The sequence below is a fragment of the Canis lupus genome, chromosome 1 (genome assembly GCF_003254725.2).
Source record: "Canis lupus dingo isolate Sandy chromosome 1, ASM325472v2, whole genome shotgun sequence".
NCBI lineage: Eukaryota > Metazoa > Chordata > Mammalia > Carnivora > Canidae > Canis > Canis lupus.
In genome coordinates, this window is record NC_064243.1 from 114372446 (window position 1) to 114390428 (window position 17983).

A 17983-nucleotide genomic window follows, 5' to 3' on the forward strand; every position below is an offset into this window, starting at 1 on the left:
ATTTCAGGGTCTTGAGATCAAGCCCTGCTTGGGGCTTCATGCTCAGCATGGAGTCGGCTTGGGATTCTCTGTCCCTCTACCTCTCACCCTCTCACTTGTGCTCTCTCTCTCTTTCTCAAATAAATGAATAAACCTTTATTTAAAAAAAATCATTTCACCTTATACGCAAAGGTTTATTTTTGGAATTTGTGTTTTTAACAAGTTGCTGCTGAGAACCATTGATATATATATAGCAGATTAAAAATAAAACAGGAAGGGAGGCTGTACTTTTTGAGAAGTCACAGAGAGGGTGACACCTGAACAAAACTTTGCCAGAAGCATGAGTCACAGGCATGAGAGTCAGGGGCATGCAAGTCAGAGGCACACATTAGGGGAAGATGTTCCAGGCAGAGAAAAGCCAGGCAAAAGCCCTGCAGTGGGTGCGTGCCTGGCAGGTGGGGGAACAGTGAGGAGGCAAGAATTCTTGAGACGTCCTTGGTGCAAAAAGGTGGTTTTATAAAAGCACAGGGACAGGACCTGTGGGCAGGAAGAGCTGCACTGGGGTCGTGAGGAGTGGCCCCTTATATACTTTCAAGTTGGGAGGGGATTAGGGAGAGCACAAACCTCCAAGGTATTTTGGAAGCAAGGTTTCCAGGACCCTGAGGGGGCTGGCTATTGTTAGGAAAAGATCATTTATTACTGTTTGGTAAAAACTCAATCGCGAGACCCTTCAGATCTCTATCAGCGGGTCATATGCTTGGAGGATGGTTGCCAACATGTATCTTCAGGGGTAGAGATAAAGGAAGTGTCCAACAGAACTTTTATATGTTAAAGGAGACTTACAGGATCCTGGGGGGTTGGGATAATGCGAAGCTAAGGTTGCCTTTTGCCTTTATTTTATTTTTTTTAATTTTTATTTATTTATGATAGTCACACAGAGAGAGAGACGCAGAGACACAGGCAGAGGGAGAAGCAGGCTCCATGCAGGGAGCCCGACGTGGGATTCGATCCCGGGTCTCCAGGATGGCGCCCTGGGCCGAAGGCAGGGGCCAAACCGCTGCGCCACCCAGGGATCCCTGCCTTTTGCCTTTAGCAGAGGATTCACATCAAGGCAGCAGAGTTCCTAGAAGAATGTCACTCTGCCTGTTTCAAGGACTTGTCAGGGGACAGGAAATAATAAGGAAATTTAATTTTTTTTTCTTTTGACTTGGTTTCCCACATCAAAAACGAGGCACTGCATGACACCCATTGAGGAACACTGTGTGTTTTGCCTATATATTCTCTGGCCACCCCAACGTGATAATGCCTAATGCCTCAGGGCTTGCGTGCCTGTTTTAGGACATCATCCAGAGGATGTGACCGCCGGTTGACCCATGAGCTGGACTCAGGCCATCAGAGGCTCCTCCCTCCCTCCCCTGACCATGGAATGTCTTTCTGCCCACTGTTCCCACACCCGGGGCTGCTCCAAGGACATAGCCCCGCCAGAGGAAGGTGTTGTTGAGACCATCTGGCTCTATATAAACTTTAAAATTCTGGTGGGTGTGTGGGAGACCCATTCATCTTGTGGCGCCCGAGACAAGCCTTGTAAATAAGTTCCCTTGCTTATTAAACCTGCCACCTACCAATCTGGAACAGTCTGGCTCTTTCTTTGGTCCCTCCTTGTCCTCTGTGTATGGGGCCAGTTGGCAAACTGGCAATTAAGGAATCAGCTAGGAGACCAAAGAAATGGGCCTTCGGAAAGGCACACCTGCAAGGAAACTCTCCAGTTGGCCATAGGCCTCTGGGTGCAGAAGGGAGCCCCAGGAGTTAGATGTTTGGGGACTCCCACACAAGTATGGGGACACCCCCAAGATGCTGGCCATTTTGATGCACCTGAGGAACTACACAAGGCACACACTGCAGGGCAGGGAAGCGCATGGCTATGACAGGGGGTGTCCCCTACTGGGGGCAGTTTGGCCGGCCACCCCAGGCTGCAGCTTGACCTAGGGAATCGGAAGAACTGAATTCAGGAAAAGGACATGCGGTTTCCATTACTCTGCTAGCTTCAGGGCTCACAGCACAGTGGGAGAACGTAACAATAAGTTGCAGACCTTATCATGCCCTTTTGCAAAGCTAGGAGGGCACAAATAGCCCCAGATTAAGATCCGAGCGCCTGTATGAAGCCTGATTAGGACGCTAACAGGTACAGTCCCTGCGAAAGCGATGAGGATGCCCTAGTGCCTGACAATGAGATGGACCGCGGGCCCCATGCTGTCGGAGCCTTGATACAAAGGAAAAATTAATTTTAAAAAAATTATATTTGAGAGAGAAAGAGAGAAAGCATGAGCAGGGGAAGGAGCAGAGAGAGGGGCAGGCTCCCCACTGAGCAGGAGCCCAATGCAGGGCTCCATGCAGGACTCGATCCCAGGACCCTGAGATCCTTACCTGAGCCCAAGGCAGGCAGACACTTAACCGACTGAGCTACCCAGGCAGCCCCAAAGGAAAAATTTAAATAGCGATCACCCTAGACCGCTGATAATGAAGAAATATGTCCCAAAACTCCTAGGAGAAAACTAGCATTTTTTCTGTCCCTTGAAGATGTCAATCTTATGCCTTTGAAATATAAACACTGCCCATGATAGCCTGAAACTGAGGAGGGAAACGGGGGGGAAGAGGGTTTTCAGAATATAGACTGCTGAGGGCGCCTGGCAGGCTGGGTTGGTGGAGCTAAATTCTTGATCTTGGGGTTATAGGTTCAAGCTCTACCTTGGGTGTCAAGATTTCTTAAAAATAAAATAAAAATAAAATAAAATAATAAAATAAAATAAAATAAAATAAAATAAAATAAACAGATGGGGGTGTCTGGGTGGCTGAGTCGGTTAAGTGTCTGCCTTCGGCTCAGGTCATGATCCCAGAATCCTGGGATTGAGTCCTGCATCAGGCTCCCTGCTCAGCGGGGAGTCTGCTTCTCCCTCTCTCTCTGCCCCTTTCCCTCTATTCATGTTCTCGCTTGCTCTGCTCTGCTCTCTCAAATAAATAAATAAATAAATAAATAATCTTTAAAAAAATAAAATAGAAGGGATCCCTGGGTGGCTCAGTGGTTTAGTGCCTGCCTTTGGCCCAGATCCTGGGCCCAGGATCGAGTCCCACATCCGGCTCCTGGCGTGGAGCCTGCTTCTCCCTCTGCCTGTGTCTCTGCCTCTCTCTCTCTCTCTCTCTCTCTCTCTCTCTATCATGAATAAATAAATAAAATCATTTAAAAAGTAGAATTAAATAAAATACAGACTGCTGTAGAAGTTCCCTCACAGAAAATTTAGTCCACAACTTCCAGAAGATTACAGGTCAAGGGCTAAAGGTTTGGAATGAAAGCGTGGGGTCTCTGCGTCTGCCTGTATGTTTATGCACATCTGTAGATGTATGTTATGGATATGTGATGTTTTTCTACCTCCAGGGGTATTGCCAAAATTAATTTGTAAAAGAGCTCTATTTAATTGGCTTAAAGAAAAATACGCTTTAGTATTAGCAGTGTACTTACATAAAAGTAAAGTGTGATTTTCTTTCATCTGCTAAAAGGACAGTTTTCTTGGACCATTGGTCTGTTCTTGATGAGATTATGAGAGGCTTTTCCAGACGTAGGTAATCTGCCTAGAAAACAGATTCCGTTTTATCAAAACAACCTCCCATGCTCCCTGTCATCTTTATCAGGTCTTTGGTTGCTTAAGAAAACTGATTCTTCTCTATTAAAAGAGCTAAGTATTTTTACAACTATGGGACTTACTGTATTGGCCTGTGAAGTCTTTCATTGTCTCTCTGGTTAAATGAATAACTAAGGATTGTTTCGCAGTGACCTATGATCCTATTTAATCAAGTGTTTTAAAACCTTTTGATATTTTTGACAAACTTCCCCCCAAATCATATCTAAAGCAAGGCTTGTTAACCTCAAACTAACTCTGGGATTTTCCAGACAAAATATCAAAGGACGTGTTCTCTCTCCTTATAAAAGGGAGCTATTAAACTAATTAGGTTTATTTTATGTTTTAAATTACATGGGAGGGGGACGCGGCTGGCTCTGTCAGTAGAGCATGTGACTCTTGATCTTGGGGTTCTGGTATAGAGATTACTTAAAAATAAAATCTTTAGCTCTCTCTCTCTCTCTCTGTCTGTCTCTAATAAATAAATAAAATCTTAAAATAAATAAATAAAATAAAATCTTTCGGGGCACCTGGGTGACTCAGTCAGTTAAATGTCTGACTCTTGATTTTGGCTCAGGTAATGATCTCGGGGTCATGGGATCAAGCCCTGCATAGGGCTCCATACTCAGCAGGGACCCCTCCCTCAACTCTTGGGTGTGCATTCTCTCTTTCAAAAAAATTTTAAAATCTTGAGGCACCTGGGTGACTCAGTCAGTTAAGCATCTGCCTTTGCTCAGGGCATGATCCCAGAGTCCTAGGATTGAGCCCCGCATCTAGCTCTCTGCTGGATGAGGAGCCTGCTTCTCCCTCTGCTTCTGCCTGCCTCTTTGCCTGCTTGTGTTCTTTCTCTCTCTGTCAAATAAATAAATAAAATCTTTAAAAAATTTTTTAATATTAAAAAATAATAAAAATAAATTACATGAGAAACAATGCAAATAAGAAGTGATGCTAAACCTTTTTTATATTCTTATGAAATTTCTAAAAATCTGATATGTCCTAGTATAGTGTTATCAGTTTATTTTAAAATGTAGGTCACAGGGCAGCCCGGGTGGCTCAGTGGTTTAGCGCCGCCTTCAGTCCAGGGTGTGATCCTGGGGACCTGGGATCGAGTCCCATGTTAGGCTCCCTGCATGGAGCCTGCTTCTCCCTCTGCTTGGGTCTCTGCCTCTCTCTGTGTCTCTCATAACTAACTAAATAAAATCTTTAAAAAAATAAATAGATAAAATGTAGGTCACAGAAACAACCAAATTTCTTTGTCAATTGCATTATAACTCTCATCAGATCTTTACCAGTGCTTCTTTTAAGGTTTCTTATCATTTACAGTTACTGTTTTGCTCCGATGCTTTGGTGAAAGTGTTCCTGAAAAAATACTTTGTTTTTTGTTTTTTGTTTTTTTTTTTCAAGGATATTCTTTGGAAAGACTCTAACCAGTACAGGGGGATGTTGTTGTTGGTTGGTTGGTTGGTTGGTTTAAATTTTTTTAAAGGGATCCCTGGGTGGCGCAGCGGTTTGGCGCCTGCCTTTGGCCCAGGGCGTGATCCTGGAGACCTGGGATCGAATCCCACGTCGGGCTCCCGGTGCATGGAGCCTGCTTCTCCCTCTGCCTATGTCTCTGCCTCTCTCTCTCTCTCTCTGTGACTATCATAAATAAATAAAATCTTTAAAAAAAATAAAAAAAAATTCATGAGAGACACAGAGAAAGAGAGAGGCAGAGACCCAGGCAGAGGGAGAAGCAGGCTCCACGCAGGGAGCCTGACATGGGACTTGATCCCGGGTCTCCAGGACTCCTAGGCTGAAGGCAGCACTAAACGGCTGCACCACCTGGGCTGCCCTGTTTTTTAATTTTTTTTTAAGATTTTATTTATTTATTCATGAGATACACAGAGAGAGAGGCAGAGATATAGGCAGAGGGAGAAGCAGGCTCCCCGAGGGGAGCCTGATGCGAGACTCAAACTGGATACCAGGACCCTAGGATCATGCCCTGAGCCTAAGGCAGATGCTTAACCACTGAGCCACCCAGGTGTCCCTGTTGTTTGTTTTTTAAAGTAGGTTCCACGTGGAGCCCAACACAGGGTGTGAACTCACAACCCTGAGTTCAAGACCTGACCTGCGATCAAGAGTCAGATGTTTAACCAACTGAGTCACACAGGTGCCCTGCCTGGCAAGTGCAGGTTTCCGATAAGTATGATCAATTTGCCTTTATGTGGGAGGGACAATGGACCTCAGCTACCTCCAGAGCCCCCAAATATGTCATGAGATGGTAGCCAGAGATCTGTTCCTGTTTTCCTTCACACCAGGAAAATGGGCCCATTACACTGATATAATGTTAACACGAGAAGACTTGCCTCTGCTGCAGGACTCCGTGTAGACTTCGCTGGAACATCTGCAAGGGAAAGGATGGGTGGTGAACCCACAGAAAATTCAAGGCCCAGGCACCACTGAAACATTTCAGGGAGTTATTTTAAGATGCACATTGTCACACAAGCTGTGATTGTTGAGATGCCAGCTATCTGACCGGTAAGAACATGAAAGAGGTGCTAGCCTCTGTGGGGTGTTGGGGTTTCTCGAGGGATCTATTCCCCCCTGGCACAATGCCTCCATTCCTTGTACCACCTGGTAAAGAAAGGGCACAAGGGGGCTCAGGATCAGAGCAGGAGGCCACCTTCGAGAAGTCAAAAATGCTGGTGGGGCAGAGTAAAGCTTGGGCATCTCCCAAAGGCTACCGTTTGTGTTAGATGATCCAGGGCTCCAGAAGGTATGGCTTGGGCACTATGGCAAAGACAACAGAAGGAGACAGTACCCTTAGGATTTGGGTCCCAGCTCTGGAAGGGGGCGGAAACCCGATATAGCCCCACAGAGCAATAGCTCCCAGCAGTGTACACAGCGTTCCTCCGAGGAGAGCCTCTCATGAAGGAATGGAGTATCGTCTTGATAAGAACTTCCTGTCTTATCAAAGGGAAAGTTGAGGATATGTCTCATCGACCCACTTCTGTCATAACTCAGACTCCCACTTTGACTAAGTGGCATGCCTATTTGCAGCAGAGAAGCGCGCTGTCCGCCGCCCCACTGTCTCTAGAAGGGCAGGTGCTACTAGGGCCTGCAGAGTGTGTAAATCCTGCAAATGCACCACGCCTGTTCCCGCCGGTGGCCCCCACAGAGGGGGTGGGCGAAACTCCTGCTGGTGCCTGGAAACGCGAACAAACAGCGGTAGCCAGTGGGCTGAACTCGGAGCGGTTTGGCTGATGATCACTCCTGAGCCTTGGCTGCTCCCCTTTTGCCCTGACAGCTGGGCCGCTCTAAAGGGATGAGCCCTGTGGCTCGGACAACAGGGAGCCGAGGTGTGGATAGATGATCATGAATAAGTCATGTGGGGTCAGGATATGCGGAAAGACATTTGGGGTTACCTGTAAGAGCCTGAGGTGTCCTCGTCTTCCCATTCAGTGGCTTATAAGACACTGACACTCCTTGGCAAGCGAGAAGCATAGAAAGAGTGACCACCGGAGCGCCCAGGTGGAGGGCCTATTGCCAGGGGGGCCAGACTGCCTTTGAAATACAGTGACTTGGGACACCTGGGTGGCTCAGCGGTTGGGCTTCTGCCTTCGGCTCAGAGCGTGATCCCGGGATCTGGGATCGGGTCCCACATTGGGCTCCCTGTGAGGAGCCTGCTTCTCCCTCTGCCTGTGTCTCTGCCTCTCTCTCTCTCTGTGTCTCTCATGAATGAATAAATAAATCTTAAAAAAAAAAAAGAAAAAATGAAAGAAAGAAAGACAGTGACTCGCTTAATGCTGTAAAATCATGTCCTGTGTGTCCTCAATAATGCCCAAAGTAAGGGCCAAAGGAGTCTGGGGTCATCCACCAGAGTTTCCAACTACTGAGGGATTGGCCAACAGATTATATTGACCTCCTTCCTCTGTGTGAGGGTTCTAAAGTCCTTTGTGTGGACACAGCATCTGGCCTAACCCAAACTTTCCCTTATCACTGTGCAAACCAGGGGGCCACCAACAGGGAGATTAGAGAAGCTCGGTAGCATGTACAGATACCCTCGTAGGCTAACCAATGATCAGGAGTCACGTTTCGAAGAGCATGATATACAAGATAGAGCAAAAGAGCAGGACATTGAATGGAGGTCCCCTCTCCCTTATAACCCACAAGCAGCAGGGTTAGTGGAAAGGAAAAGTGGAATATTAGAGCAGCAGATTAGGTTACTAACAGGTAAAGCCACCCGGGCTGGATGGACTGCAGTACCCTCCCAGGCTTTAATACTTTTTATTTTATTTTATTTTACTTTATTTTATTTTACTTTATTTTATTTTACTTTATTTTATTTTATTTTATTTTATTTTATTTTATTTTATTTTATTTTATTTTACAGAGAAAGAGAGCACAAGCAAGGGGAGTGGCAGGCAGAGGGAGAAGGAGAAGCAGGTTCTCTGCTGAGCAGGGAGCCTGACACAGGGCTCGATCCCAGGAACCTGAGCTAAAGGCAGATGCTTAACCAACTGAGCCACCCAGGTGCCCTGTTTTGTTTTTTATAGATTCATTTATTTTTATTTGAGAGAGAGAGAGTGAGCACATGAGCAGGGGAGGAAGAGCTGAGGAGAGAGAACTTCAAGCAGACTCCATACCCAACACAGAGCCCGACATGGGGCTCGATCCCAGGACCCTGAGATCATGACCTGAGCTGTAATCAAGAGTTAGATGCTTAACTGACTGGGCCACCAAGGTGCCCCATTGCATTTGAGTGAATGATCACCCAGGAGGACTTTTTGCCCCAAATGCCAGACTGGACATCCCCGCTGAGATACCCAACAGGGCATGGAAGTCATGGGAAACAGCCATTGCCCCAACTCCCAATGCAGATCAACATGCTTTGCTACTGAGAACACCAAGCCCCGTCACACCTGAGACAGGCATTATCTACTGGAATTTGCAATAAGCCAGCCCCCCAGGATGGGGGAGTTACTCCACACCCCTGAGCGAGTGGGAATTACCCAGTCTCCACTGAGTCCCATCGTCCTGCTGCAAACGGGACTTGTTGAAATGCATTATACCTGGAATGGGACACACACGATTCACTGAGAGAGGGGAGGAAGTGGGGGTCCTGGTCAGGCATGTGCAGCCCCCAATCCCCAGTCCATCTCCTCACACCTGACTGGCCTGCCGTGCCCTCCCCACCCCAGCCAGGTCAAGTTCCTAAAACTGCCAATCTCCCTCTTCTTGAGGCCAGGTAGGCACATTCTTTTCACTGGAACCATGGTTTGGCTCTATCTTTGTTCCCCCCTGTTGGCCTGGAGGACATTATGGCACACATAGAAGCCCTTGCTCAAGTAGCCCAGGAAGCCCTGAGTGATAGTCAACAGAGCCCACCTTTACGCTACACCAAAACCCCTCCAATGAAGAAAGCTGTCCCCCCAAAATAGCACAGCTCTGGGCATTATCACTACTTGGCAAGGACACCCGTGTCATTACCCAAACACAATGTTGTGCACTCCCACCTGATGAGGCAGCTAATGCATCATCTTTATTAAATGATACAGGGATACAAGTGAATATTTTGAGCAATCTCCCCCACCCCCGGGGACTTAATACATCAGTGGCTCAGATCATGGGACTCTTTTTTTTTTTTTTTTTTTTTTTAGATATTATTTATTTATTCATGAGAGACGCAGAGAGAAAGAGAGAAAGAGGCAGAGACAGAAGCAGGCTCCACGCAGGGAGCCTGATGTGGGACTCGATCCCGGGTCTCCAAGATCACGCCCCGAGCTGAAGGCAGGCGCTAAACCGCTGAGCCACCCAGGCGTCCCTGATCATGGGACTCTTGGTAGAAAAACTGTTAGTTATTTTAGGAATCATTGTCTTCATCTGTGTTCTCTCTTCCACATGTCCTATTGCTGCTGTACTACCCGCCTCCGATGAGCCACCAAACGAGCCACCGCTGCGCCAGTGGAACTCCATGCCGGCCGCTCAGGGCGCATTGTGCAAGGGGGTGTGTAAGATTGAAAGAGCTGGCCAGGGGGGAGGAGTACTGGGGGACATCATCCAGAGGACGTGACTGCTTGTTGACCCACGAGCTGGACTCAGGCCATCAGAGGCTCCTCCCTCCGTCCCCTGACCATGGAATGTCCTTCTGCCCACCGTTCCCACACGGGGGGCTGCTCCAAGGACATAGCCCCGCCAGAGGAAGATGATGTCACCATCGGGCTGGTAACCGAGCCCAGTTAAGGCCTCCATATACACTTTAAGATTCTGGTGGGTGGGTGGGGAGACCCATTCACCTTGCAGCGCCCAAGACAAGCCTTGTATGTAAGCTCCCTTGCTTATTAAACCTTCCACCCACTGACCTGGAGCGGTCTGGCTCTTTCTTCGATCTCTCCTCGTCTTCTGTGTACAGGGGTCAGTTTGCAAACCAGCAATGCCACAACCTCGGGCAGTAAAGATTGCATGATCCCCATTCCCTTTTTATAGGGTGAGACTCAGAGATAAGAGGCCCTGCCTGGGGGCAGCCCTGGTGGCTCAGTGGTTTAGCGCACCGTTCCCAGGATCGAGTCCCCAGTCGGGCTCCCTGCGTGGAGCCTGCTTCTCCATCTCCTTCTGTCTCTGCCTCTCTCTCTGTATCTCTCATAAATAGATAAAATCTTTAAAAAAAAAAAAAAAAAAAAAAAAAAAAAGAGGCCCTGCCTGAGGCCACACAGTTAGGAAATGGGGCAATCGGGATTTGGATCCCAGTCCATCTATCTCCTGTCTCCTGAGCGCCTGTGTGATCCCAATCTCTAAACCCCCACTGAGAGAGGATGAAGTCAAACCTCAGCTCCCTGAGGACAGGAGTTTTGTGTGCCTTGTTCACAGCTTAATTCACAGTGCCTAGAACGGGGCCTGGCACAGAGTAGTGCCTAATAAATGCGTGTCAAGTGACGCCCGAGTGGTTCAATGCTTGAGCATCTGCCTTTGGGTCAGGGCGTCATCCCAGGGTCACGGAATCAAGTCCCACATCAGGCTCCTCACGGGGAGCCTGCTTCTCCCTCTGCATGTGTCTCATGAAGAAATAAATAAAATCTTAAAAAAAAATACTTGTTAAATGAAGAAGTAGACAAATTAAAATACTCAATTTTCAACCAGTCTATTATTATTATTATGAAATAAGTGACATATGGTACAACCACTTTGGAAAATAGCTTGTCAGATTCTTTTTTAAAATTTTTTTCTTTTTTTTTTTAATTTTTTTTTTAATTTTTTTTTTTTTTCACAGAAAGAGAGTGAGAGTGAGCAAGCTTGGGGGTGGGGGGAGGAGCAGAGGGAGGGAGAGAGAAACCCAAGCAGACTCCACGCTGAGCACTGAGCTCAGAGCCCTATGTGGGGTTCGGTCTCACAGCCTATGAGACCATGACCCGAACTGAAGCCAAGAGTCAGGCACCCAACTGACTGGACCATCCAGGTGTCCCTTTAACTTTAAGTGATCTCTACACCCAACATGGGGTTCGAACTCACAACCCCGAGATCAAGAGTCACATGCTCTACCAGCTGAGCCAGCCAGGCGCTCCGAGCTTGGCAGCCTCTTAAAAATTTGAATATAGGGGGACTTGGGTGGCTCAGTCGATTAAGCTTCCGACTCTTTTCGGCTTAGGTCATGATCTCAGGGTCATGGGATGGAGCCCCGCATTGGGCTTCCCACTCAGTGGGGAGTCTGCTTGTCTCCCTCTCCCTCTGCCCCTCCCCATATACTCTCTCTCTCTCTCAAATAAATAAATTTTTAAGTTAAAAATATACCTACTGTATATGATTCAAGCCTTCCATTCCTAGGTGCATAGAAGTGGTGCTAGAGAAATGAATGCATATGTTCACACAGAGACTTGGACACCAGCATTCACAGCACTTCTGCTTGTGATTGCCAAAAACTGGAAAGAAGGCCAACGTCCACCAACAGATGACTTGATAGACCAATCATGGCGACTCGATAAACCGTCCCATGCAATGGCCCTATTCAACATGGACAAATTGCAAAACAACAATGTTGAAGGAAAAAAAGCCAGACATGAGAATCCATACTATATTATTTCATTCTGGAAAATGCAGACTAACTGATGGTGGCAGAAAGCAAGCAGATTAGGGGTTGTGCAGAGAGACGAGGGATGAAGAGGCCAGGGATGGAGAAATTCAGGAATGATGGATAGGTTCATTCTCAGTCTCATGATCTTGATTGCAGCGGTGGCCTCCTAGGCTTACGCAAGCGAAACTCCTCAACTGAGGTACTTTAAATATGTGCATATGTTTGCTTTCTTTATGTCACTTGTGCTTCAGTAGAGCTGGGGGGAGGGGTGTCCCAGCTGTGGAATGCAACTGAGAGTTTTCCTCTACTGGACTTGCTTAGCACACTGGCCCCCGAGGGCATCTGAACTTTCATTCTGAAGCTCAATAGACCGTGAAGCTATTTCCGCTTAGAGCCCTGAAGAGGCTTTAAAAAGAAAAGAAAGCTGACCTATTTCTGCTCTCAAGCCTGTCACATTTCTCTCCTGAGACCCTGAACCACAGGGGACCAAATTCTTGAATGGGGGAAGAGAAAATTGAGAATATCCAGGGGGAACAAAAGGAAGCCCAGCAGATGGGAACATAAGCTAGCTACCCCCAACCCCAGACACAAGGGAAAAGGCGGAGTGGGTGGTGACGAGGCAGGAGGAGGGGGTGGACGTGGTGGGAAGGTGACTGTGGTTCTCTCAGGAAGCAAGAAGGAGGTCACTGCTGAGAGTGAGGATGAGGAAGGAGCTCTTGGAGGTTTGAAGAGATGGTCTGATAGGTCACCTGGGACAATCCAGGGAGCAGGGACTCCGGCGAATTTGCTGAGCAGCGCCAGGGGGTCCACTCCAAATCAGTGGGCATGAATTTAAGGCGAGGCCAGTTAGCATGGGTGTGTACTTTCCTCTGCCCACATTCAGCTGCACACATGAAAGCATGCGATAGGTGGGACGTTCAATTTAATAAGGAATGTGGTGTTGCCAGATGAGTATGGTGAAGTGGGAAGGTGTGTAGTAAATGTGTGAGGGGGTGATCATAATGGTTGGTCAAGGAGTTTGATCTGTGTGAAGACATGAGGGCGCTGAGGGGTAGAGGAAAGGTGTAGGGTCAGTGAATTGTTGGAGTTAAGGTTTTGGAGGGAATGAATAGAAAGACAAGATACAGTGGGCAGTGAGTGAGATGCATGAAGCTGAGATTCCAAGAGGCTGTGCTTACTGAGACAAGGTCTAGGCATAACCACTGGGGGGAGAGGCTGAGGGGAAGATCAAATTGTTGAAGAAGGGGATCCCTGGGTGGTGCAGCGGTTTAGCGCCTGCCTTTGTCCCAGGGCGCGATCCTGGAGACCCGGGATCGAGTCCCACGTCGGGCTCCCGGTGCATGGAGCCTGTTTCTCCCTCTGCCTGTGTCTCTGCCTCTCTCTCTCTCACTGTGTGCCTATCATAAATAAATAAAAATTTAAAAAAAAAAATTGTTGAAGAAGAGATCTAGGAACCCAAGAGGCCAAGGATGGTCCGAGGGTCACCCACCTGGGTATGGAAATCACTGAGAACGATGAGAGAGGCAGCATGAGAGACAATGAGCCAGGAGCTAAAGTCCTGGATGAGTGAGTTGTAGTGGTCATCAACCGATGAATGCAAATGCTCTATGTCCATGCAGTGGAATATTATTTGGCCACAAGAAGGGATGAAGGACATCCTATAACCTGGGTGAATCTTGAACACAGCTGGTCACCTATTTTGTGATTCCATTTATATGAAATATCCAGAATAGGCAAATCTATAAACAGAAAGTATGTTAAGGGTTGGGGGCTGAAGGCAGGTGATTGGTAAAGGATGTGGAGTTTCTTTTGGGGGTGATGAGAAAGTTCTGGAATTAGACAGTGGCGATCATCGCACAACCTTGTGAATAAAAACCAGTAAGTTGTATACTTTAAAGGAATGAATATATCTCAATAAAGTTGTTACTTTAAAAAATCTGGGAACACCTGGATGGCTCAGTCAGCTAAGCACTTGCCTTTGGCTCAGATCATGATCCCAGGGTTCTGAGATTGAGCCCCATGTTGGTCTCCCTATTCAGTGGGGTGTCTGCTTCTCCCTCTCCCTCTGCCCTCCTCCTCACTCATGCTCCTGCTCTCTCTCTCTCTCTCTTGAGCACAGAAGCACTCACTGTCTCTCTCCCTCAAATAAATAAATAAAATCTTAAAAAAACTTTTTAAATTAAATCTGTGTAGTCATTCTGGTTTTGTTTTTTTTTTCATTTTTTAAAAGATTTTATTTATTTGTTCATGAGGGACACAGAGAGAGGCAGAGACCTAGGCAGAGGTAGAAGCACACTTCCCTGTGGGAAGCCCAATGCGGAAACTCCATTCTAGGACTCTGGGATCACGACCTGAGCCAAAGGGAGATGCTCAATCACTGAACCACCCAGGTGTCCCAGTTTTTTTCATTTTTGACCAAAACACTTTCATTTACAACATTATTTGTTTTGTTTTGTTTTGTTTTTAGAAGGCTCCATTCCCAGTGTGGAGCCCAACTCCGGGCTTGAACTTACAGCCCTGGGATCAAGACCTGAGTTGTGATCAAGAGTTAGATGCTAACTGACTGAGTTATCCAGGTAACCCTTCATTTACAACTTTACTGCAAATATGAAGTTTGTAATTTCTTGAAATTCTCACCTGGCTCTTGGAAAGAGTTGAGTCTTCATCATCAGGAAGGATTCCTCATTCTGCAGATTATCCATTGGAAAGGACCTGGATACAAAAGGGCTCCAGCATGGCCTCGGAGTCCTACCAAAAGCACCAGAGAATCCAGAACCACATAGATGGACTGAAGAACGTGGCCCAGATCACCTGGGATGTGGTCAGCTGAGGAAACTGTACGGGAGCTCGATATGCACACCATCCCTGGCATGACCGATTCCACTGCCTCTAGCTGCTCATGCTGTGTCCTCTGAGCTAGTGACCTCCAACGTGAACCAAAGGCACCAGCCACATCAGAGTCAAAGTGCCATCCCCTGGTCACTCTGGGATTTATACTCACTCATGGTTCCTTTTTCAGGCCAAAGTCCTCATCCCCACCATCTTCCACTGCGTGCTGCAAACCTGCCCTGATTGCCTCTCTGAGCCTCTCTCACACACGCCACCACTTGTCCTACTCAGCCACACTTCCTTTCTCACTTGAAGGCTTTTGCATTTGCTGCTCCCTCTGCCTGGAATGTTTTTATCTCTGCAATTCCAATGGCATGTGAACACACACATGCACGTGTGCGGGATGGACTCACTATAATTTTTTTTTTTTTACGATTTTATTTATTTGACAGAGAGAGCACAAGCAGGGAGAGGGGCAGGCAGAGGGAAAGGGAGAAGAGGCTCCCTGCTGAGCACAATGAGGGACTCCATCCCAGGACCCTGAGATCATGACCTGAGCCAAAGGCAGACACTTAACCAACTGAGCCACCCAGGTGCCCTAGACTCACTTTCAGCATGATAAATAGAAAGCAAATGTAAATTAGAACCAGCTTTTATTGCTTAGGTTGTTTTAAAAAATGCAAATGTAAAAAAAATGTTGCAGTGTTTTTGAGATGGTGGGCAAACAGGCATTTTTACATGGTGATGATGGGAACTCAAATTATTACAGTGTTAATAGAGGATAGTTTGGTGAAATCTTACAAAAAGTAAAATGTATCAATTAGTAACTACTTTAGCAATCAGCAACAAAAAGATAACTAAAGAGGGATCCCTGGGTGGCTCAGCCCTTTAGTGCCTGCCTTCAGGCCCAGGGCATGATCCTGGAGACCCGGAATCAAGTCTCGCATCCGGTTCCTGCATGGAGCCTGCTTCTCCCTCTGCCTGTGTGTCTCTCTGTGTCTCTCATGAATAAATAAATAAAATCTTTAAAAAAAAAAAAAAAGAACCAGACCCTCTCCAATATTGCCAGTGGGGACAGAGAGTACACTTAGGTTTTGTTCCCTTTTTTTTTTAATAAATTTTTTTTAATTTTTATTTATTCATAATAGTCACAGAGAGAGAGCAAGAGCGAGAGAGGCAGAGATACAGGAAGAGGGAGAAGCAGGCTCCATGCACTGGGAGCCCGACGTGGGACTCGATCCCGGGTCTCCAGGATCGCGCCCCGGGCCAAAGGCAGGCGCTAAACCGCTGCGCCAACCCAGGGATCCCTCCTTTTTTTTTTTTTTTAAGATTTTATTTGATGCAGAGAGAGAACACAAGTAGGGGGAGTGGCAGACAGAAGGAGGGGGAGAAGCAGGCTCCTGGCTGAGCAGGAGCCCGAAGCTGGACTCGATCCCAGGACTCCGGGATCATGACCTGAGCTGAAGGCAGATGCTTAACCAACTGAGTCACCCAGGAGCCCCTGGCTGCTGTTGTTAAGATTTATGTATTTATTTGAGAGAAAGTGTGTGCCCATGAGCAGGAGGAGGGGCAGAGGGAGAGGGAAAGAGAGAGAGAGAGAGAGAGAGAGAGAGAGAGAGAGAGAATCCTTCATCAGTCTTCCTAATGAGCTCAGAGCCTGTTTAAAGTTCTCTCTCTCCCTCTCCCTCTGCCCCTCTGGAACGGAATGTGGATGAGCAGGGAGGACGTCCACTACAAATTACTTTATACTGTTTGACATTTGTACCATGTTCATGGGTTATCCAATCAATATTTTTTTCAAGATTTTATTTATTCATGAGACACACAGAGAGAGGCAGAGACATAGGCAGAGGGAGAAGCAGGCTCCCTGCAGGGGGCCTGATGCAGGACTTGATCCCAGGACCTGAGCCAAAGGCAGACACTCAACCACTGAACCACCCACGTGCCCCTCAATATATTTTTTTAAGATTTTATATTTTAAAAGGTTTTTACTTATTTGAGTGAGAGAAAAAGAGTGCGCTCACATGCATGAGCTGGGGGGAGAGAGAGAAGCAGGCTCCCAGATGAGCAGGGAGCCCAATGTGGGGCTTAATCCCAGGACCCCGGGATCATGACCTGAGCTGAAGGAAGACTGCTCAACCAACAGCCCCCAAGCACCCCTTATGATTTTATTTTTAAGTGATCTCCACACCCAACATGGGGCTCAAACTCACAACCACTGAAATGATCTACCAACTGAACCCCTTAATATTTTCTTTAAAGATTTTATTTATTAGAGAGAGAGTGAGAGAGAGAGAGAGAGAGAGAGAGCACGAGCAGGGGGAGGGGCAGAGGGAGAAGCAGGCTCCCAGCTGAGCAGGGAGCCAATGCAAGGCTTGATCCCAGGACCCCGAGGTCATGACCTAAGCTGAAGTCAAACCTTAACTGACTGAGCCACCCAGCCGCCCTGCCCCTTAATTTTTTTTAATTAAAGAAATTTTAGGGATGGGGGCAGCCTGAGTGGCTCACCGGTTTAGCGCCGCCTTCAGCCCTGGGCCTGATCCTGGAGTCCTGGGATCGAGTCCCGTGTCGGGCTCCCTGCATGGAGCCTCCTTCTCCCCCTACCTATGTCTTTGCCTCTCTCTCTGTGTGTGTCTCTCATGAATAAATAAATAAAATAAAATAAAATAAAAAGAAATCTTAGGGACGTCTGGACTCCAACTCTTGATTTTGGCTCAGGTCATGAGATCAAGCCCTCTGTCACGCTCTCAGCAGAGTCTGCTTGTCCCTCTCCCTCTGCTCCTGCTTGCACTCCACCCCCACCCCCAAATAAATAAATAAATAAATTAATTAATTAATGTTAAAAAAGAAAAAGGATACCAGCCAAGGGAACCCCAACCTCCAGCTGTAGGGGTTTGAGAGCAGTTATGCATGTCCCCTAAGATCACTGATGTACATAACTGGTCCTGGGAGCCCATGGGACAGGTCTGCCTCAAAGGGAGAGAGAGAGAGCTTCTCTCTCTCCCCCCAGCTCATGCATGTGAGCGCACTCTTTTTCTCTCACTCAAATAAGTAAAAACCTTTTAAAATATAAAATCTTAAAAAAATATATTGAGGGGCACGTGGGTGGTTCAGTGGTTGAGTGTCTGCCTTTGGCTCAGGTCCTGGGATCAAGTCCTGCATCAGGCCCCCTGCAGGGAGCCTGCTTCTCCCTCTGCCTATGTCTCTGCCTCTCTCTGTGTGTCTCATGAATAAATAAAATCTTGAAAAAAATATTGATTGGATAACCCATGAACATGGTACAAATGTCAAAAAAAAAAAAAAAAAGCAGCATCTCACAGTGGATAGAACACCAGAAGGAGCTGGTGACCTTGGCCATCACTATGAGCCTCGCAGTTAGGATTTTGAATCATGGGGAACTTTCGCCCCTCAGCCTGTCCTGTGGGCTCTGCTTTCCAAACAGATTCAGAACTCACCCACT

General features: G+C 47.2%; 1 long non-coding RNA gene across 3 annotated transcripts in view; it reads right to left on the minus strand.

Moving 5' to 3' along the window:
- Positions 1-17983, minus strand: part of LOC112645508 (uncharacterized) — a 36953-nt gene that overhangs the window by 17064 nt on the left and 1906 nt on the right. For all 3 annotated transcript variants that reach the window (XR_003127103.3, XR_007410588.1, XR_004807500.2), the window contains exons 2-4: positions 14332-14442; positions 5992-6033; positions 3494-3599 (exon numbers count right to left, since the gene is read on the minus strand). This is a non-coding gene — a long non-coding RNA (uncharacterized LOC112645508). The remainder of the gene's footprint in view (positions 1-3493; positions 3600-5991; positions 6034-14331; positions 14443-17983) is intronic.